The sequence below is a fragment of the Rhinolophus sinicus genome, chromosome 1 (genome assembly GCF_057876585.1).
Source record: "Rhinolophus sinicus isolate RSI-liver-muscle chromosome 1, RSI-T2T, whole genome shotgun sequence".
NCBI classification, from domain to species: domain Eukaryota; kingdom Metazoa; phylum Chordata; class Mammalia; order Chiroptera; family Rhinolophidae; genus Rhinolophus; species Rhinolophus sinicus.
In genome coordinates this window covers 49,458,239-49,481,728 of record NC_142501.1, presented here as the reverse complement: position 1 = coordinate 49,481,728, position 23,490 = coordinate 49,458,239, and the positions used below count along the sequence as shown (strand labels likewise).

General features: G+C 36.9%; 1 long non-coding RNA gene across 1 annotated transcript in view; it reads right to left on the bottom strand.

Moving 5' to 3' along the window:
* LOC141570109 (uncharacterized) overlaps positions 1-23,490 on the bottom strand; it is a 67,501-nt gene that overhangs the window by 12,363 nt on the left and 31,648 nt on the right. Inside the window, exons 3-4 of the long non-coding RNA XR_012494004.2 lie at positions 2,393-2,483; positions 1,009-1,096 (exon numbers count right to left, since the gene is read on the bottom strand). This is a non-coding gene — a long non-coding RNA (uncharacterized LOC141570109). The remainder of the gene's footprint in view (positions 1-1,008; positions 1,097-2,392; positions 2,484-23,490) is intronic.

The following is a 23,490-nucleotide window of genomic DNA, read 5'->3' as shown; positions in this document are numbered from 1 at the left end:
TTAAATGTGCATATCTTTGATCTAGAAATGTCACATCTGGGAATTTAACATACAGAAATAAAAGCACTAGTCAAAAGGAAAAAGCAGAGTGAAATTCCATATTGCTGCATGTAAAAAACAGGCAACCCCAAACCCAAGAAATACCCTGAACAGCCACCAAAAGGACAAGTACTGAATGGATTACTATTTATTTATTTATTTATACTATAGAATATTATGTAAATATTTACACAGGTCTATACTCACTCATTTAGAAAAACATCCATGATATACTGTGAAGTGAAAAAAGCGAGAGGCTAAGTAATATGTGTACTATAACTGAATATAACACACAAAAAAGGCTTTGTGTGTGTGTGTGTGTGTGTGTGTGTGTGTGTGTGTGTGCGTGCCACGTGTGTGTCTAAATATAAGACGATATAATATGTGGTGTGTGTGTAGGCATTGAAAGACTTATAGAAGGATACATTTCAAAATGTTAAAAGCAGAGAAATGGGATTGGATTGGACGAAGAGATTAATTTATTTTTATTAGTTTCAGGTGTACAAAACAATGTAATAGTTAGAGATTTATGCTCCTCACAAAGTGATAACCCTTCTCCCCCAATCTACAAATCTACAACCCCTCTGACATCGTATATAGCTGTTAAAATTCCATTGACTATATTCCCTATGCTGTACTCCACATCCTGTGAATATATGAATATATATATATATATATATATAAAATTATAGATTAATTTTTTATGTCAATTTTTTATTGCTAGAATTACTACACAAAGCCTTCATTACTCTTATGGGTTGAATTGTGTCCCCCTCCACCCCTATTCATATGCTGAAGTCCAAACCCTCAGTATCTCAGAATGTGACTTTATTAATAATTAGTTAAGCTAAGATGAAATCATTCAGGAATAGGTGTCCTTATAGAAAGGGAAAATTTAGACACACATACAGACACGCATAGAGGGCAGAAGATGTGAAGAGACACAGGGAATAGAAGATATCCACTTACAGCCGAGGAGAGAGGCCTGGAACACATCCTTCCCTCACAGCTCGCAGGAAGAGCCAACCGTTGCTGTCAACACCTTGATCTCAGAATTCTAGACGCCAGAAATATAAGACAAATTTCTGTTGTTTAAGCCACCCAATTGGTGGTACTTTGTTACGGCAGCCCAAGCAAATGAATACAATTACTGTTCAGATTAAAAACCAACACAGTATTTTTCAAAAAGGTGAAACATGAAAACAACTGTATTTTGTCAATTAATTCATTCAAGAAACATTTACTAAATATCTATAATGTGCCAAGTATTCTATACTAAATATTTTACTTAATCTTCCAGAGATGCTAGAGGGTAAGAATTAGGGTCCACCTTTTACAGAAGTTCGGTAACTTGTCCAGTGTCATCCAGGGAGGAAACTGTGGGGTAGGATTCGGCTGACTTAGCTGCTTCTCTGTGCTGAATCCCACTGGTGAATGCTTGATCTCTTCATTGTCCAGTTCGACTCTTTAGTGAGCATTCACGTAAAAGTTCATTCCTCCTCCCTGTGTCTTTAATGTCAACAGGAGGCACGGAATAAAAATGCCAGAATGATACTGCCCACAATAGATGATACCAAAGAGGAATGACTTTATGAAATCTCCTTTTATTGTATTATATTAAAGGGAAAGACAGTGAACAATGGTTATAGCCTTTTCTTGGTTGTACTCAACATTTCATGTTCATTTTTATCTTGCCTGTTGTCTATGCTAGATAGCTAAAATGAGAAGATGGAAGGAAGGAATACTTCAGAAGTCATCTGACTTAATCACAGATAGGAGGTTTGGCTCATTGAACTATGAGCTTTATCAAGGATAAGTCAAATAGAAAATAGCCATGACCTTGCGACACAGACATTACTTTCCAAATCTTTTAGTGTAAGGCGGAAGGTTTCTTTGTTGCTCTAACTCCTTAGAAAGGGCACTTTGATTATCTTGTTTATTAATGCTAGTGATGGCAATTATGCATGTTAGCTGCTATCATTTATGGATAAACTTATTCATCCTTAACATCCAGATCTATCACTTTCTATCATACTCTCTCAGGTCAATTTGTTGTACCCCCTTCTTTACACCAGTAACACATTTTTACATACAGAATATATAATGTATTCTTAAAGTGTATTCTCTCATATTATTTATCAGAATCTCCTGCTGAACTGTAAATTCGTTAGGGTTTGAGACCACTCAGTCACTATGTTCATTAGTATCTCAAAACCTGGCACATAAAAAGTGACCAAGAGAGCAGAGAGAATTAGAGGCACAGGGTGGTTTAGGAAAGGGATGTCAGAAAAGCGCCTTCGCCATCTGGACCTGAGACCCACCCCATCATTCATCTGTCCCACATGTACTACACCTTCTGTTGGCACGATCACAGCTCTGTGGTTCACTGGCCGTTCCCTCTCCAAACGCACTCTCGTCTTGCCATCTTTCTGTCTCCTCTCTCCCTGGCAAAATACAGTTAGTAGAAGTAGTGTCAGTACCATTACTAGCACTGGTGATAGCTAATGCTATATAGCATTTATTGTGTCAGGTACAGTTCTGCTTTACATATACCAAATAATTTAATTCTTAAAATAAATCTCTTAGATAGATACTATTATTAGCCCCATTTGAAAAATGATACAACTGAAGTACAAAGAGATTAATTTGCCTGAGGTTACATAGCTCTTAAGTGGTAGAGCCATAATTTAACCCAGGCAATTGGTTCCAGAGTTTGTGCTCTAAACCATTACGTCTTCTTAACCAAGGAAATCACACCTGCAATTGACAGTGTGGAAGAAAAAGGGATTTAATATAATATTTTGTGGATAGATAGATAAATAGATTTTGTTTAAAATTAAAACACACAAATGTCTCATTTAGTTGTCAAACATTAGTGACCAAGGCATTTTCTTTGAGAATGAGTCTGCTGACTGAAATTTCTGGTAGTTCATTTTGCATTATCTCTGTCCTCTTTGCTTGTTCTATAATTTCTCATTTTGACTTCACTAGAGAGGAAGAGAAACTTAAGTGCGCTTGCAAAATAACCTGAGTGCAAAATCCAGGTAGATGTTTACAATTTTCTTGCAGTTACTTATAGGTGTCATACCTACACCTAACGCAACAATAATTTTAATTTTTTTTATAGTGATTAACTTATGGAGCCCTTCCGAAGCATTTGTTTATATAGACCAACAACTCCCTTCCTTTTCATGCTTTAACAGAATTGGTTTACATAATAGTTAACTTGATTGGTTAACTACAATAAGTACAATGTTATAAACACTAGCGAATCAATGCCTCTGACTCTTGGCAAGCACACAAGTCATTAGAGGAGAGGGGACATCTGGAGGCACTTGAGAGGGTGGTTACTACAACCTGCAACCAGTAGCCATGGTCATCACGCAGTACGTTTACAAAGGTGATGGGAGTGTCAGTTAATCTGGTATGAGGTGGATTTGATTCAACAAGAACTAATGCATTCAGTGTCCTCTGAGGTCTCACTCAGCTATTCCCCTCCACTGCAAGCCTTCTCTGGCCACCACCCCACCTAACAGAGGCAACAGCTTCCTCTTCTGTGACTACAGTATGTTGTTTATGTTTCTATTAATATTATATACTTAGAATTTTTAAATGTATAGTGTTTTAAAACTTTTTGTTTTACATTTTTATTGGGGAACAGTGTGTTTTTCCAGGACCCATCAGCTCCAAGTCAAGTCACTGTTTTCAATCTAGTTGTGGAGGGCACAGCTCAGCTCCAAGTCAAGTCACTGTTTTCAATCTGGTTGTAGAGGGTGCAGCTCACTGGCCCATGTGGGAATTGAACCGGTGATGTTTGTGTTATGAGCACTGTGCTCTAACCAACTGAGCCAACCGGCCACCCTGAAACTTTTTCTATTGATAAAATACACATGGCATACATTTACCATCTTCATTGTACAGTCAGTGGCATTAAGTATAGTCATATCATTGTGAAATTATCATCACCATCCATCTCCAGAACTCTTTGCATTTTGCAAAACTGAAACTCTACCAATTAAAACAATAACTCTTCATTTCCCCTTTCCTCAGCTCCTAGGAACCACCATTCTACTTTCAGTCTATACGATTTTGATTATTCTAGGTACCTCATATAAGTGGAATCACACATTAGTTGTTTTTTTTTTTTTGTGATTGGCTTCACTTGATGTAGAGTTCTCAAGGCTCATCCATTTTGTAGTATGTCAGAGTTTCCTTGCTTTTTGATGCTGAATAATATTTCACTACATGTATATACCCCATTTTGCTTATTCATTCATCTGTCCAGGGACATCTGGGTTGCTTCCATGATTTAGCTTCTGTGAATAATGCTGCTATGAACATGGGTGTACAACTATCTTTTTGAGACCTTGCTTTCGATTCTTTTGAGTATCAAATGCAATGGCTTTTTTTTAAAGGTAGCTCTTTCCCGTGAGAATGTGAACTAAATTTTACATTTTTAGTAGATAGAACATTTCCTGACACATAATAATTTAGTAAAGTCTTCTTGAATAAAACATACTCCACAGATAACTGGAAGTTTTATCTAAGATCTAGAGCTATGATTGTTAACTGTATGCAATTTGTACCCTGAGAACTACTCAAGCCTGAAGTAAAGTTGCTTTGTGAACTATACATGATTTTTGTCCTAAAACACTGTAATTTTGTCACTAAGATTTCCTTTCTTTCTTTTTCCCTTCTTCTAAAGGTAACTGTATATAGAATTGCACAATGTGTTTTCTCCCTAAAATGATGAGATCTGTTTCATTTTTCTAACTGTAGATTCTTAAATTTAAATTCTAGGTGGCAAAATTTTTGTAGGAAACCACAAAGCCCTATTGATGCCTTCCCTCCGCTTCTTCTGCTTCCCACCCCTACCGCACCCCACCCCACCCCGCTGGCTGCTCACAGCAGCTCACGGCAGCTCTCGCCGGCTGCCGGCCGCTCACAATGGCTCCACTCATGCTGGCCACTGGCCACTCACGGCAGCACATGGTAGCCCACAGCAGCACAGCAGCCCACAGCAGCTCTCACACCGACCTCTGGCTGCTCATGGCAGCCCAGCTCCAGGGAGAGTCATTGTTCACAATCTTAGCTATAGAGGGCTCAGCTCACTTGGCCCATGTGGGAATCCAACCGGTAACCTCGGTGTTAGGAGCATGGTGCTCCAATCACATGAGCCACAGGGCTGGCCCCACTATTAATTCTTGATATCTATTTATAAAGAATTCTAAATCTTTAGAACAAAATACAAAATACTGTCTTTTTACTTAATGTTTGATGCAGACATTTTGAATAGCTACTGAATGTTTATGTCAGCTACTATCATTACTGCCATGAAAAGATTCAATTTCCAACAGCTTAAAAGACTGCATGAAACTTCTGTAGGGAGAGCATACATTTTAAAGTAAAAAAAAAAGAAAAAGAAATGCTTTGAAGCCGTTGGCATAGGCACACCACAAACAATTTAGTGAAGAAACATTTCAATACAGCAAGGGAACCCAACTTTGACGAGGTTGATCACTGTCAGGGGCTGTTTCAGCTAAACTGCTGACCTAGTGTAGAAGTCTGTATTACTAGTGAAGCATTAATAATAATGCTTTTAATGGGATGAGTCCATTTTTTACTCCTTCACTGCTATTATAAGGAAAACTATGTATTTTTGGCTTCAGTTATAATATATTAACTTCATTTATACAATGTCTTCCTTTATGTACAGCTTTTACTAGCATAATCTACAAATGATGGTTTGAGAGAGAGAGACTAAAGGAATAAAAAAGGGAAAAATGAAAACCAAAAAAGCCCAGGGAATACAGTAGCCTTATTTTTATGAGAAGTTTTTACCAAAAAAACTTAATTTTTTTTGGTTTGCATTTATATTGTAGTTGTCTTGCCATTTCTTTCTCATTTTAGTTTTATTTGGCTAGGGCAATATCCCAATCTTTACAACTTTACATTGTATTATTTAGTAAATAATATTATCATGTAAACATATCTGTCAGAGTAAGGGTCTGATTTTGGTAATGTGTTTACGACCTCATTAAGAAAACAAGTTGAGTTGAACCACAGAAGGTGAGAAAAGCCGTCAGACAACTCCCTCAAGTTCTCAGTACAAAAAACTGAACAGGACTGTCTACAAAGAGTCTTAATTTCTCTGCTCCCAAACTAAAATCCTGTCAGAAAATTCCCTTAGTTTTAATTATAAACATACAAATATGGAATATAGTACTATTTTATGTAATTTGTCAGAAGTTTCCCTGGGCAGCAGTAAATTGGGTCATGTTCCTACTTTCTTTCCAGCTGATGCTCCCGTTCCTGGCCCCTAAACACATGTACACATTGCCCAGCAATGATTTAGAGAGGAAAGAGAAAAGGCGTAGTTATTTACAGAACTTACATGCTAGTTGGGAGATGGACAATAAAAAATTAATACATCACATATATCAGGTAGGAATAAGTATTCGGAAGAAAATTAACTCTGAGAGAGGGACTGGAGAATCATAAGGGCACGTGTGTGTGCGTGTGTGTGTGTGGGTGTGTGTGTGTATAAAATAAGGTGACATTTGAATCAAAACCTGAAAGAAGGAACCAGATTTGTAATACCACCCCTAGACTTGGGCAAGCGGACAGCTTCCTCCAGTTCTGCTTGTCAGAGGGACCCACATTTCACAAACATACAAAAACAAATTTATTACAGAACACACGGATACTTCTATTACCCAGGGTCTGGCACTCAGTGCTGGCACAGTACAACTAGTTATTAATTGAATTGTCAAATTCTCCCTCTCAGGAAGGAATACATTCTTACATAATGAAAAATTATTTCCCATTACTGTGAGATGTCCATTTACTTTCCTCTCCTCATGTTCTGATTTATGGTTTTGGAGATACAAATTAATTCAGTTTTTTACATTGACAATTAGATGGACAATGAACACTACAACTATGGATTGCTTTACATGTATAAAAATATTTAGTACAATTTAATTTTCCAAAAAGAAATAAAATTTCATCTTTAAAGAATTTTTATTAAAATTTTGATATTAATTAGTGTATATTTTGCCTTTTAGTTTTAACACACAATTTTGAAAAATTTACAGTAATTTGTTTGGAAACCTGAAAAATAGTTTTAATTTTTTTACATTGAATTTAACTTTTTTATTAAAATACGCTCAAATTTTATGCATTTTGAAGATAATTACATTTTATTTTTAATTCTTTAGATCAATATTGTCAACAAACACATTATGTAAAAATCCTGACTATAAAAACAGTGATTTTGCTGAAATAAGAATACAAAAAAAAGTTTAATGGATGAAAACATAATAATTTATGAAGTGTGTAGTTTATTGCTCATTTAAACATTGCTGTTTCATCAACAGAACACCTAGACATGTGCAAAATTATTAAACTGGGTAATCTCTGGTATTTTGCCTACCATATCATATAATAACTATAGCTTTACACTAACAAAAAATTACCACTGTGAAAGTTTATTTGACAAGGCAAAAAGAACACATTTTATTTTTCAGTTTGTTGCCTTGTCTTATAATTTTAAACATAGGATATAGAGCCTCTATTTTCACTTTTGCCCTGGGTCCCTAAAATGTGAGGAGCCGGTCTAGAGCACTGCAAAGACATGAGGAAAGAATGTTGTGGAATTGAGGGAAAAGCAAGTACAAAGGTCTTAATGTGAAAACAAAGGTGGCACCTCTAAGGATCAGCAAAAAGTCTAATTTTAGCTAAGCTGAGGAGCAAAAGGTGGAGTGGTGGGAAACAAGGGAGACAGGTAGAGGGACCAAATACTCTAGGTGTGCCATCATAAGAAATTCGTAATTGCCCAAACTTGGAAGCAACCAAGGTATCTTTTGGTAGGTTGAGTGGATAAATCAACTGTTGTACATCTAGATGATGGAATTTAATGCAGTACTAAAAAGTAATGAACTATCAAGCCATGAAAAGTCATGGAGGAAACTTAAATGAGTATTACGAAATGAAAGAAGCCAATCTGAAAAGGCTACATACTGTATGATTCCAACTATATGACATTTTGGAAAAGGCAAACTGAGGAGACAGTGGTTTCCGGGGGTTAATGGGGAGGGAGGGATGAATAGGTGGAACAGGTCTAAAGGGTAGTGAAACTATTCTGTATACTATTAATGTGATAGTGGATATGAGTTATTACAGACTTGTTAAAACCCATAGAACATACAACATCAAGCGTGAACCCTAATGTAAACTATGGACTTTGGGTGACTGTGTGTCAGTGTCAGTTCATCAGTTGTAACTAGTGTACAACTTGGGTGTGGGATGTTGATAATGGAGGAGGTTATGTGTGGGGGGAAGAAGAGGATATTTGGGAGCTCCGTATTATCTGTTTAATTTTTCTGTGAATCTAAAACTGCTCTAAAAAAAGTCTATTTTTTTTTTTAAAAACACACATCTTTTTGGGTGTCACTGTCCTTCACTTCCTAATGTTCCATGTGTTTACATTAATGTTTCAAATATATAAATGTACATGTATATGTATGGTGGAAGGGTAAATCTGATCCATTTAACTTCAGTTTGGCTGGAAGTGCAAGTATCTCTTCTCTAACACCTGTTGGTCTCACTTCTAAAATTATATCAGAAGAAACGAATTACACACTTATATTTAGTGTAAAAACTACCTCTTTGTATAATATATTTAAGCCAGGGGGTGTAACTTCTTTAAGAACTGCTAATTTGGGGGATACATTTAGAAACCGTTTGCTCAAAGGCTTTGTGTCCAATTTTGAAAAAGGCAGTCTTCGCTGTCACCCTACTCTCTCAGGTGGTACCTTCTTACTACTCATGTCCAGTGCCTTACGGCCTCCTGAGTCTCCACAGTTCTTTCACATCCTACTTTACTCAAGGCTGTACTCTCTTTTGGTTCAGACAATCTCTGTTCTGGACTGTGTCCTGCTCTTGACTATTATATACCAGGGAGATAATGGATATTATTAAGTACATGCTTTGTGTCTGGACTTTAATGGGCCTTCTGTAAATAATGTTTTCATCCACAGCAGTGATTCCACGGCAGAAATTCTATGTACTCTGGCAGACTGGTGATCTTTTTAGTCAGGTCAGAGTTTTGATGTTCTCGTAGCATACACATTCAGCTGGCTCCTAAGTGTCCCTTCTTTAGGGTCAATCCCATCAATAGGTAAGAGCTTTTGGCTTTCCTTTGTTAATAAAAATTAATTGGTTTCCATTTTTAAATTTCTCTGTATTCCCTTTAAAAATAGCAACAAGTATAAGTGAAATAATTATGTCATTCTTTGCATCCCTATTAGTCAAAGAGAAATGACAACACTTACCATGGAACTTAGAGTCCAGAAGCATTTTTTGTTTGTTTGAAAATGTCATTGCTTTATATACTTAACAATGAAACTAGTTTTCTGAAACCTGTGAGGTTTTTCATTTACTATGAAAGTGACATTCAAATAACGTATGGATTAATGAATGGGGCAGACTCCTGGAAATCAGATCAATAATGCAACATGAAATGGAGAGTTAGCGTTTATAATCCACTGAAAGTTCATGACAGCATATGTGAGCTAACTAATTGGACAACATAGTGCCTGAATTTCCTGAATAAATGCAATTTTCCACTTTTGTGATAATCGAGTCATGGAAAAAAGAGGAGTTGGTAAGCAATGAGTAACATCTCTTACACATCCATGAGATGGGGAGGGTGTAGCCAATACTGTGGCTTTGTCTTTGGGATTGGGAACAGAAACACAAAACAGCAGAAGTAAAGATGTAGTCTTTGTCAAGTAATTTATAAGCTACTTGAGTCAATTCCAAAGAAAAGTGTTTAACCCAGCATACAATAAAAACATGGAAGGTGAACAAGTACACAAATATTTCTACTGGCACATATCCTCACATCTGCCCATTCTTACCTATGTGAGAGAGTGATGATTCTTTTAATGTTAACTTATGAAAAAAACCCCCACATGCAGTGCTTTCAGATATGGTCTGTGGCTTACACTGCATCATCTTAACTGAAGTTCACTGTGGTAACAGACTACGCTGATGGTGATTGGAGGCAGTAATTACTTGGATGAGGAAGGAGTCTGGTGAAATGGTCCTATATTTACACAAGTGGTTTTGCTTCATGACATCATAGTGTGGTTATGTTTTACTCATTTCAAAGCAATGGATATCTGTCCTATTGTAAAGAAGTCAGAGCACTAGAGGAGAAAACTGTGTTTCATTTACAGAAAAATGTACATTTCAGTATATGAACTGCATAATTAACATAAAGAGTCCCATACATTTCCATTCTATGAATATTAGATACTGATCATATCCTGATTATTTCTATGGGTAAGAGATTTTCAAAATCTAAAAATAATTATAGGTAGTCCCCGTAGTTGTATAACTTTCTATTCTAATTTATTATTTGCTGTTCGAAAGCAAATTTATCTATTGTGATCTAAAGATGTGTTACAGCATTATTTCATACATGGCAGATTTTCAAAGTCCTGCAATGATGACATTGATATAGTGCCACTACTCTGTTATGACCTTTGTATATTATTTAAGTGTAACAAATACTTCATTCATTGCTTGCCCTAAACTTTGCATTTGGTGACATTCTTGCTGCTGTGTTAATATCAGGTCTATTAAGCTGGACCTCATGGTCCATTACCCTTTCTTTAGATTTGACCCCATGAAGTTTAGGGGTCTTGAGCACAGTGTGAAAAAGCAAAGGGTTTCACTCTCACCCAAGGAGCTCATTAGGACTTTATAGAAACACAATAAATACTCCTGCAGTACTAACATTTGCACTGAGGGATGCTCACCAGACACACAGCCTGGTGTCAGAAGGTGTCCATTGTTCCCTTTATCCAGGCCTGCACACTGATTTAGCCCACTAACGAAAGAGAATGCTCATTTGTAATCTGGCATCTTTTTCTTTGTAGGCAAGATTCACTTACTGGTATCCTAGCTTTGTGGGAATTTTTTTCCACCTTTCTGTCTTGATACATTTCTTAATGCTTCCACTTAAAATTTGGCCTGCATAAGTTAAATCAATGTCCACAGTTTATGAAAGAATTCCAGTGGGAACTGTGGACAGCCATGTGTGAACCAGAGGCCTTTATTCTTTCACAAATGATATTATCATTCATTAATCCCATTTGCCTTATTAAATACAGTTTTATAATGCAGGTAAATATTATTAGATTGGTTTATGGGAGACTAACCATCAACACTACTTTTAAAGTCTAGTGTGCATTACTTCGTTGATATGCCTTGTGATATTTTACAATTTTATAGTAAAGGGTCATTACATAGACTAACATTTGATTATATCATATTATTATGCCCAACTACTACCAGAAGTAGGTTTCCCTTTTCAAAATATATTTCAGTGTGAAAGTGCCATGAAACACTTTCTTCCAGGGGCTTGTCGGCAGCATAAAATGGGATTTCTAACCAGAAGTAGAAGCAGTTACTGTGAAATCCTTTCTTCTATGGATGGCTTTTGTGAGGTATGCTTGGAGACTCTATTTTTCAAATTAATCAGATTTCCTTGGGCAGAATGCCTCTGGAACGCCCTACAAAAGCTCTTTTCCTCTTCCTACTCTGCAAATTACTTAAAGAAAACATTGGATTATACAAAAGGGTTTTTTCTGCTTATGTCAATCAAGGATGGATGGTTTTATTCTTGTTTCTAAGACAAGAAAATGAAGAAACAATCTTGTTTTGCAAAGACTGGATGAATCACCTCACTGCATAACTTTCTAAAAACATTTCACTGGAGATTTGGGAAAAATATTGGCAAGTCAACAATTTCCAGTCCAAGACCATGTGATAAGACTCAAATGTAAGCCAAACTAATCAACTTCTTTGAACCAACCAGCTACTACTCTTTAAACAGAAAAGTGACTTAGAATATGGGTTATGCTTTGCTTTGGGGTATACCAAGAACAGTAACTAATGGTTTACTGTGTGTTAGGCACTCTGCTATTCATTTTATAAGTACAAAAACATATAAGACTATTCTAGAAGTCAACAACCTGGTGCAATTGACTCAACTAACCATCATACAACACATCAACGGGAACCATTCTTGGAGGCTGGGCTGGAGAAGGGGAGAGTAAAGGGACAGAAGAAGAAGGGGAGAACTAAACTTTGAAAGAGGAGAATGTCTGTAGGAAATGAATGAAAGAAAAGGTATTTTAAACATATTGCACAGCATGAGGAAAGACGCACAGGTATAGAAGTTCACAGTATATTTAGGAAGTAACTTTTACTGTATGCCTGAAGCAGAAAGCTGGGAATTGAGGAAGTGATGAGCAAAAAAGCTTGAAAAGTAATTTGGTGCTAGAATGTTAAGGGCTCTGGATACCATGCTAAGAAGGAATTTGGTATTTTCCTGGTGACACTGGAGGATTTTAAAAATTTATTAAAGGAAATGAAAGAATCCACTAATATGGTCAGATCATGGCTTTAGGAAGATAATCGATGGCAAGGTAGAGGATAATTTAGAGAGGGAGAAATTCATTTGTGGAGAATGAGAGACACTATTCCAAGCATCCATGTAGGCAATCCACGATGGCTTAAACTAGGGAAGTGAATGAGCATAAGAAACAATATATTTAAGAGACATTTATTAAGTAGAATTAATGGAAGTTAATGATTAATTGCGTAAGCACATGAGCAGTGAGGGCCAAGAGAAAGTAGGGATATGCTTAAAGTCTCTAGGCTGAGTGATGATAAACAGTAACTCCTAAGAACAGGTTTTATGGAGAATATAGTAAGTTTGCTTTTGGATAAGCTGAGTTTGAGACACTAAGAAGAGAAGGACTTTAAATTATTATAAATATGAATCTAGAACTCAGGGAAAATGGCAGGTAGAGTTTGGGGAGCATCTCCACAGCAGTGAAAGTAGAAGCCACGGGTGTAGATGAAATCATCGAGGGAGAGAGATGCAGGGGGAACAGAAAGATTTCCAGTTGCATATCATCTCCACGTGGCATGAGAGCTTTCTGAGCTGCCACGTGGAGAAAGACTTGAAGGTTACCCTCAGGTACAGGGGAAAGAGTGCTATGAACGATGACTAGTCTCCAGAGAGGGAAGCAATTGCATCTGCATCCATTGTTAGCCATTCCTAGTCATAGAAGGAAAAGACTCATGGCCCAAACCCCGGAAAACACCAGTCCTTAAGGGATGGTGGGAATGTCGTGCTGGCAAAGGAAAATAAGAGCAAATGAGCCAGTATATAGTACTTAGTTCAGTATCTCAGACGTCAGTCAATTAAGTATTTGTTGAAGGAATGGATGAGTTAGTGAAGTGTTGAAAACTACACAGCAATTGGAGCAAAATAAAAAGCCAGCAGCATGATAAACAACAACAAAAACAACAATATCCCCAGGTACTTTAGGTTGAAGAAATTAATGCTTTGGTTATTTTCTTCATAAGAACATGCTATTTTACTACTTTTCACATAAATATGGAAATTATTCTATCGTATGATCATTAGGAATATTTGGATTAATACTATAAAAATTATTAAAAATAGTAACAGGAGTTGATTTTATGTAGAAAGTTAAATTGAGAAACAAAGTGTAGAAAAATAATCGTTAAAGGGAAAAAATGGAAATGAAGAAAGGGTACTCTTCAGGAAGTATTTAGAGAAAAGTGAGCTAATTTTTCCCTTTTAGACCCTTAAAAGACAAATTCGTTTAAAAATAAAAAAAGTCGATGCTCCATCTACCCAATGAAATATTTTCAGCTTACTTATATGTGGAATTTAAAAAAAACAAAACAAACATAACAAAAGAAAAACACTCAGAAACAAAGAACAACCTGGTGGTGGCCAGAGTGGAGGGGGGTGGAGGGATGGGTGAAAAAGGTGAAGGGGCACATAGTCAATACCAGTGTGATAACTTTGCATGGTGATGGATGGGTACTACACTTAGTGTGGTGATCACATTGTAAAGTATATAATTGTCAAATCACTATGTTGTACACCTGAAACTAATATAGTATGTCAATTCTACTTTGATAAAAAACATTTTCCAAAAAATACCTCTAGCTTTCAGTGGCAGGTAAACACCATTATCCTACTGTTCACGTATTTTGTATTTGAAAGGACTTCTTTGCCCTAGAAATTGGAGTCTAAAAATAAGTAACTATTCATCCATTCAATACTTTTTCCTGAGTATCGAACTTGTGTACAACACTGCTTAACCTGTCATGCGTGTGCGGCAGGGTGAACCAAAGGATGAGGGGGACTTAGAAACCAATGGAATGTAGCTGCTGCCATGAAGAGACAACATTTGGGGATTGGATTATGTCCTTTTGGATGGTGTTCGGGCATGGGGAGCAAGCGCCAACACAAACACACGAATCACTAGGAGAGTCAGCAATTATAATACATACGGTGAGATACAGTGCAAAGAAAGAAGCAAGCATTCTCTATCTTCCTTCTTTGGAATGAAGGAAGAAGAATCAGCAAAGCCTTTCTGGAAGGCGTTCCAAAGCCTTCCAAAGAAGAAGAAAATGAAGAGCAGCTAAGCCTTTTTAGAGGCTTAAAGGAAAAACACAATTTTAGTCAGTGTGCAGTAGTAGGTAAGGCAAGGCAGGTAACTGGAGCAAGGCTAAGGAAGAAAGTCTGGCAAGTTCTGGAAGAAGGAATGAATCTACTGAGCCATAGAAGACATTTAAGGAATCTTGAGTGTCCCGCTTTTCTCTTCACCACCCCATCTTGCACAGCCTTACCCCTCTGTGCACCCTGTGGCTCTGGGTCAGGCACTGGCTACTTGGGCTCCTGCCAAAGGTGAAAGGTGTGCAGTGTGCCCCCCTCCCCATGTTGCTCCTCTCTCTTATGCTTCACAATGCTTCAGATACTCTGAGATGATGCCAACACAAGGTTTTGCAAGCCAGCTTCCCTCAACTGTTGAAAGGAGAATTCACTGATGTAAGTCTGAAAACTTCAGAGGACCTAAAACAGAACACTCACTAAAATGGCCAGTAGGAATTAATTATCTGATGTACGCGGGAGAAGGAACTCCAATATCTCTGAACTTTGGTAGATTTAAGGGTCGGAAAATATGATTTATCTTTGGATGAGGGTATCACTTTATTTTTCCTGGGAAGCACAGTTTTTTGGGGAAGCTTTTTAATCATGCAGATGTGATGTGCCCTACTCATTGTTCTAGTGGCAGCCCTGAATTGTACTCTAAACTCAGCTGTTACTGAGAGACAGACTTGCCCTGCCGTGACCGAATGCTAGATTCTTAACTTTCATTTCCCAGAATTTGCTATAAGCTTCTTGATGACAAGATCTCTATTTCATGCTTTTTTATGTCTGTCACATTCTGTTTTGTTTAAAACATTATCCTGTGTTGATTTGAGTATTGCCTGGCCATCTACTTTAGTCAGTTATTTAAGCATATAACACTGAGATAGAGGAGGCTGAGAAAAATTTTCATTACCCCTGGGGGCTTTTAACGGTTTAAATGAAACTTATCTTTAAAAGTATAAAATTAATACATACTTCACAATAGTCAAAAGGTGGAAACAACCCAAATATCCATCAACAGATGAATGGATAAACAAAATGTGATACATACCTACAATGAAATATTATTCAGCCACAAAGGGGAATGACATTTTGTATATACTACAACATGGAAGAACCTTAAAAACATCATGCTCAGTGAAAGAAGCCAGATACAAAAGACCACATCTTGCATAATTCCATTTATGTGAAATGTCCAGAATAGGCAAATCTGCAGCGATGGAAAGCGGATCAGTGGTTGCTAGGCACTGGGGAAAGTGGGGAATGGGGAGCGAATGCTTAATATGTATAAAGTTTTCCCTTTGAGGTGATGAAGAAGTTCTGGAACTAGATAGTAGTGATGGTTGCACAATACTGTGAATGAACGTAATACTTCTGAATTGTATACTTTAAAATGGTAAGTTTTATGTTGTATTTTACTACAACGAAAAATAAAAATAAAAAATTAATTCATGCTCATTGTAGAAAATATACTCCCCCACTAAATTAAATTCCATGAAAGTTAGGGTTGCTAGATAAAACACTATACTTATATAATAATTATTCATTGTTTATCTAAAATTCACATTTAATTGGATGTCTGTTTTTATTTGCTAAATCTTGCAACACTATTGAGAGTGGAAATTTTATTTTTGTCACAGCTTTATTCTAAGCATTTAGGACAGTGTCTGGAACATGGTAGGTAGGTCCTCAACAAATATTTGTTACATGAATATAAATTTAAAAAGGCATAGAAAAACAGAAACTAAATTATAGGAACTAAAATCATTCATAGATCCACCAACCTAGAAAAATAACTCACAGAATTTCTGGCTGTTTTTACGTACAGCCTTTTTTCTATGTATTTTTTTTTTTCTTAGTTGATTGTCGTTATTACTGTAGGCCAATTGCTAATCTTACTCTTTTTATTGATGGTTTCAACATAACATCCATCATACTACCAAGCTCTTCTAAGAAACAAATTTTAAAAGCTGAACAATGATGTACTGTGTAGATATTTCATAATTTACTTATCTATTTCCATATTGTCAAATAATCTGTTGTTTTATATTTTCTCAGTGCTCTATATAATGTGTCAGTAAACATGTTGGTCTCTAAATCTTTGTTTTTGATTTCCCTAAGATGAACTCATAGGAGTAACTACATGAAGGGAAATATACATCTTAATGGCTTTCAATCTGTATTGAAATATTAATTTCTAAAGGGTCAGGTTAATACATAGTTCTACCTGTGATGAATTGAAGTTCTCATTTCACTGTTCAGGCCAATATCTTTATGACAGTTGAAAATATTTGCTAGTTAGACAGAGGAGAGAGAGTATCCTATCTCATACGTTGTTTTTACTTATGACTTCTTTAAACAATGAAAATTAAACATTTTCCCACGTATTTGCCAAACACTTCTTCTTTTGTGAGTAGCCTTTGCTGATTTACGTAGTGGAAGGTCTTACTGTTCTCATTAATTTGTATGCACTTATTATAGGTCAGAGATATGACTCCTTTGCCTGTCATTTTTTAAATAAATATTATTTTCAGTTTGTTGTTAAATTTGGTTGTTCCTTTTGTGAGAATGGCTTTATTAAAGGATAACATTGCCAGTTTATTTATTACTGTATTTCATGATTTCCTTTGGTCTGAAATGCTGGCAGGGTTAGCATCACCTCAGGGTCTCAAGTGTCTGGGAAAGGACAAAAGGAATGAATATAGAGAAAAAGCAGGAGAATCTGGTCATTGGAGAGCATCATTACCCAGTTGGCCTCCCTTCCTCTCTTGTGGGGTTCTGTTTCACACGGAAGTAGGTAGAGCCTGAACCCCTGCTCTACCTACTTCAGTGTGTCAAAGCCCAGCCTTTTTATAATTTTTCATTTTTTTAAGAAAATTCACTATGCTGGTTTGATGGTGGTCACTTTCACACCCATTCAGTGGTTTTTGGCACTACAGACAAATCTTCATGGAGATTTGAGCCACCATATTGTGGTCAGCACCATAAAGAGTATAAAAGCTTTTCTTAAAGGGTAGGGTCATATTTCTAAAAGTGGCTACCTGGGGCCCAGCCTCAGTGGGATGGCAGAGAGGTAAAGGGGTCATTTGGCTGGGCAGACACTACAAAAGGTATAGATTACATGCAGTCACAGCCACCATTTCCCTAGTTTGTGCCTAAGACAAACTTGGAAGAGGAAATGGTAGAGATGCTAGATATCTAGTTATATGCTAATATTAAACTTGTGATAAGGCAAATTGAAAATGGTAAAAAATTTTAATTCACAAAATGGAATGGACTCTAGCATCTATGAAACTTCTGTCCCACAAATCCTGTTTATTTATTTGTCTTCCATAATTGCTAAGCAGGATGTCGCTTAGAAATATAATTTAGTTGAACTGATTTGAACTATCATCATTCCATTTGGGCTCATAAAGGTTTTTTATTCTGAAATTACTGATTGTTTACTATTGGTAGAGTTCAGACCTCTTGCCTGAGTAAGTTTCCTCAGTGCAATCAGATTTTATTCAAGTACTATCAAAAGAAGTGAAAAACAATCTTACAAAAAGTAACTTTTGGATGCCATTTAGCTCTGTGACGGGAACTAGTAAATATGAATGAGCCTTACTCAATGCTTCTCATTTTTACTTTTCTTTGGTGCCCTGTTCACTCAAAGGTTATACTCTGTAGTCATCTCCTACAGTCGTTTCCAAGGCATTTTTATGCACCCTTATCATTAAAAAATTAGTACATTTCTCCAATTTGTTTATTTACTAAAATATATATATGTTACAAATAATAAAAACTTTAATATGTGCTCTACAGTAAATGTAAGTAGAAGTTCTAATATTTCTTCCCACACCGAATGATAATCTTAGCACTGGTCTATTGTCACAGGACAGTGAGTTTATCTGAGTTGAGTTGTTCTACAGCATCATTTTTAGTGTCCTAAAGGCCAGTCTTCAACTTTAGGCATAAAGTCTTCTTGGTAATCACATCTTAAAATGAATTCTCCAAGACTAAACTTTTCATTGTATACAAGGTCTGCCAATTAAGTTCGAGAAATCACCCTGGAAAAAGTGCTACATACCTCATTTCACTACAGCTGAATATGACTACGGTCACCTTCGAAGTACACCCTTTGGGAAGCTATGCACCAATGCCAGCACTTAGTCCACCCTTCAAAGCAATTTTGGAACTCTTTTTCTGGAATGGCCATCAGAGCTGTCGTTGTATTACCCTTGATGTCCTGAATGTCATTAAATGTCTTCCTTTCATATTTCCTTTATTTTCTGGTAGAGAAAGAAGCCATTGGGGGCCAGATCAGGTGAGTAGGGAGGGTGTTCCAATACAGTTATTTGTTTACTGGCTAAAAACTCCCTCACAGACAGTGCCGTGGGAGCTGGTACATTGTCATGATGCAAGAGCCATGGATTGTTGGCAAAAAGTTCAGGTCCTCTTCATCTAACTTTTTCATGTGGCCTTTTCAGCACTTCCAAATAGTAAACTTGGTTAACTGTTTGTCCAGTTGGTACAAATTCATAATTAATAATCCCTCTGATATCAAAAAAGGTTAGCAACATCGTTTGACTCTTGATTTGGACTGACGGAACTTGTTTGGTCATGGAGAATTGGCTGACTTCCATTGTGCACTTTGACGCTTTGTTTCAAGGTCATATTGGTACACTCATGTTTCATCATCAGTGATAGCATGGCCCATTTTTGCACACACCTTTCTCATGTCAAGATTTTCAGTTAAGATTTTCCTAACTGTTTCTCTCGATGTTTACTTGGTCTGCTATGCTTCTCACAGTCAGCTGATGATTTTGACACACAATTCGACAAATTTTTGCAATGTTTTCGTCAGTTCTGCTCATTACTAGCAACCTCGACCTCTCTTCATCAGTGATGTGTTCTCTCCTCTCAGAAAACATTTAATCCATTTGTACACTGCCGTTTTCTTCATGGCATTATCCCCATAAACTTGGACTAACATGTCCCTGATTTCACTTCCACTCTTGACAAGTTAACAAGAAATTTAATGTTTGTTCATTGCTCTAATTCAAGCTCATTCTCGCGACGGCACACAAAAACATGCAACAACAATTAACACCACTCAGCAAGACACTGCCAAACATCAACACAAACACAGCTGTGAGACACTGATACACCAAGCTTATGAAACCTTACCGAGCTGTCTGTACAGTGCTGCCAATGTAAGCGCATGGTGGCAAGTTCACAAACTTAATTTTCAGACCTTGTAAGTACCATGACAATTTTTCTGTAGTGCCAAAAAACACCGAATGAATGCAAAAGTGACCACCATCAAACCACCAAAGTGAATTTTCTAAAAAAATGAAAAATTGGAAAAAGTCAGGCATGATGGCATGGCTGGGCTTTGACAATAAGGCTACATACACCAAAGTAAGTAGGGCAGGGGTTCAACGCTACAAGGGAGGAAGGGAAGGTGGATAATGACACTCTTCAATGACCAAATTCTCCTGCTTTTTCTGTACATTCATTCCTTTTGTCCTTTCCCAGACACTGAGACCCTGAGGTGATGCTAACCCTGCCAGCATTTCAGACCAAAGGAAATCATGAGATATAGTAATAAATAAACCGGCAATTTTATCCTTTAATGAAGTGGAAACTGATGGCAAAAGGAAAAAGGAAATAACAGACAGGAGAGCTGAGAGGCAGCATTATGAATTTTCTGGAGATTCCCATTTCCATTACCCGTTAGCCTTTTCTTCCCTTGAATTGTGAAAATTCCCTTGAATTTCCCTAAATTCCCTTGATTCATTATGTTCTTAGAATACATTCCTCTTTAGTTTTGTTTTTCAAAAGGTAGCTACAATTGGTTTCAGTTACCAGCAACCAGAGTCCTCACTAGTACACTACTTACATCTGGGGCTTTCCAACTTTAGAGTGTGGAGAAATTTGACTGCTAAAGTGACCAAAGTTCCTTGGCTTTATCCTAATGACAGTTGCTTTTCTTATATGTTGCGTGGCCAGAAGTTTATTCCGTGATTAGTCAACTGTATTGTTTAAAATGTATTTGTAGTTCTGTGGGAGTATTTTTCCAATGAGGCCATGCGCTCCTGGGAATTTCTGTTTGCAGAAGTATAGGAACAGAGATCTGACAGAGACTTGGCTTGAAGACCATAAGGGGTTTCTTGTCTCATGGCCTACACAAGGGTCATGAGAGCACCCTTCCGAAGAGCAACAAGTTCCTTACGGGCAACTGGAAGCTCCACTTAGGTGTAATTTGGAAAAACAGGAAATTACTTTGTAGTCAGAGTGGTGAGGTCTGAACATACTTGTTACACTGCTGCAAATAAGAGATTCTGCTTAACTCATCAGCAGACAGCTGCTCACATAATTTGATTTGAAGGTTACTGCAAAGTTTCTCTCTCCAAAAAATAATTCCCTCACAGAGTACATCACCCACTCCTACAGGAAATTCCAACCCTCTTTGTTCAGACGACTTAGGGGAGCCAGAAATTGTCCCAAGAACGTTAGTGTTAAACTGCAGATGTTGTCTGAGAGCAAAGGAGAATCCTGAGGGTTCTACCAATCACCTCTCATTGTAGGATGGCAAGCACTGACTTATTATGACTAACACACTGTTGTCTAGGAAACCAGAAAAGAGAAGAGGTGGGAATGAGAAGTAAGTATGGGTGGGTGATAAAGTTAGAAGATGTTATCAAATAACTTGGTGTAGACGGGGAGCCTCAGGACTGAACATGGAAGGTTGGCCCAAGCAGAACCCACACGTGACCTGAATGAAAAAGCAGAAATGTCCTGAAGAAAAGCAGAATGTCTCAATGACCTCAAAGATTTAGCATGGCTTTACTATTAACTAGCTATTTGAAGAATTTATATTAATACCTGGAATCATTTTCCTGGGTTCCTCAAATATCCACTACATTTTGTCTGTGAAAAAATAAGGTTCAAGTTATAAATGACTACTTTCATTCTTCTGCTCTTTCCCCCCAAAAATATTACCTTCCCATTGTATGAAGAGGATTCATGGTGGCTATATACACCTTGCTACAGCAGGACTGGATGGGAAAAGATATATGTCCACACCAATTCACCCTTGCACAGAAGTTAACCCTGAAGTGATGAAACTGGCATGTCTCTGGACTAGGGTTTTCAGATTCAGCAAATAAAAATACAAAACAAATTTAAATTTAACTCTGTATTTTGTATTTTATCTTGAAATCCTACTTTGGGAGCAATGAGGAGTGTCTTTTTTCTCATACAGGAACTTGTCACACTTATTAGGAAGCATATAAAACTAGTAAGTTATATAAGAAAGCATATAAAACAATTCAATTTATGAAATAATTCCTCCGCACTTCCTCTTTATGAAGTATTGTGCTAGGCTGTGGGGAAATCAAATGTAATTAAAATATGGTCACTATTTCTCATATGCTTATAATCTATGGGGAAAATTTGTACAAATAATCATCAATAATACAAAGCAGAAGGAAATATGCCAAATAGATTGTATATTAAGACTACAGAGGAAGGATTAATTTGGGAAAGAACCCGGGTAGGACTTTGAAGAACATGCAGGATCTGTCACTAGAGAGGGGGAGCTTCGGAGGGCATTCCAGGCTCAGGCAACAGAAATTTGAGCAAAAGCTTAGAGGAATGAATGCTCATGGTCCATGTGTGAGAAGCGGTGAGTAGATTAGTATCTGGGGCACAGAATGTGCTGAGAAACGGGGCAAATTTGACGCTGAAAAAGGTAGGCTAGGGTTGGATGGATAAGCATCTTGAATGTTATGCTAATAGTTAAAACTTTAAAGAGCAAAGAGGTAGAGGCATAGGAAAAGCCAGACATTTTCTAAGATGGGAAGAACATAATCCATTCTGTGTTTCACGATGACAAATACATCATGATATAATGATGGATTGCTGGGGCAAGTGTTTAGAGGCATGCAGTTAGTTTAGCAGGATAATTGCAATTATTGCCAAATGAGGAATTAGACTCATGATTTCAGTAAAAATTAACCACTTTTCTTTAATGTACTGAAAAGTCTATTTTCTAGTTTTGAAGTGAAGCAAGAGACCCTTCAATGCCCCTTCAGTTGTTCGTCCTGGGCTCTGAGGTCACACTTGGCCCAGACTTGTATTTCTCTCCCTGTAGCTGCCAGCTCTGTGGATTGCAGGCTACATTCTCCTATATACCTAAGAGGTACACAGGACAGTTCTTGGGATAACAAATATCCTATACTTTTATGGATCGAGAACTTGGACTTACCACTCTCTTCCCTAAAGTAAAGTGATGGTTACAGGGATTGGGAGGGACATGAATAAGTTACTCACCAAGAACTTCTTTCTTCCATAGATTTGTGATTTTGTGTTCTTCATAGAAAGGATAATTTTATTTTACTATTAAGTGTGTAACTTCAGAATGATGGTAATGCTATCGTCATTTACATTGAATTCCTTTATTGACCACACTTATATCTGTAATTCAAAGAGGTAAAACAAATCAATACCCATAATTATAACTGAAACTCGTTCAGTATTCGTAAATACTTAAGATTTTCTAGTCACTGTATTAAGCATTTTATATGAATTATCTCATTTAATTTTCCCACTAACCCTATTAAAGGATGAGCCACGTTTCTAAGGGGAAATTCATATTAGAAGAACAATGAAAGAATTATAAACATTATTAAAATTAAAAAAGGCATGTCAAAGACATGCAAATTATTTTTAAAAGATACCACTTTCACACATTTGGTACCGATTAAGAAAATACAACACCAAATGCTGGTTTTGAGGTAGTCTCATATACTACTGGTAGGATGAAAATTAGTAAGGCTTTTCTGGAAGTTCATTTTTCAGTAAGTGAAATTTTTATGGCCACGATCTAGAAATGACACGAGGGAATC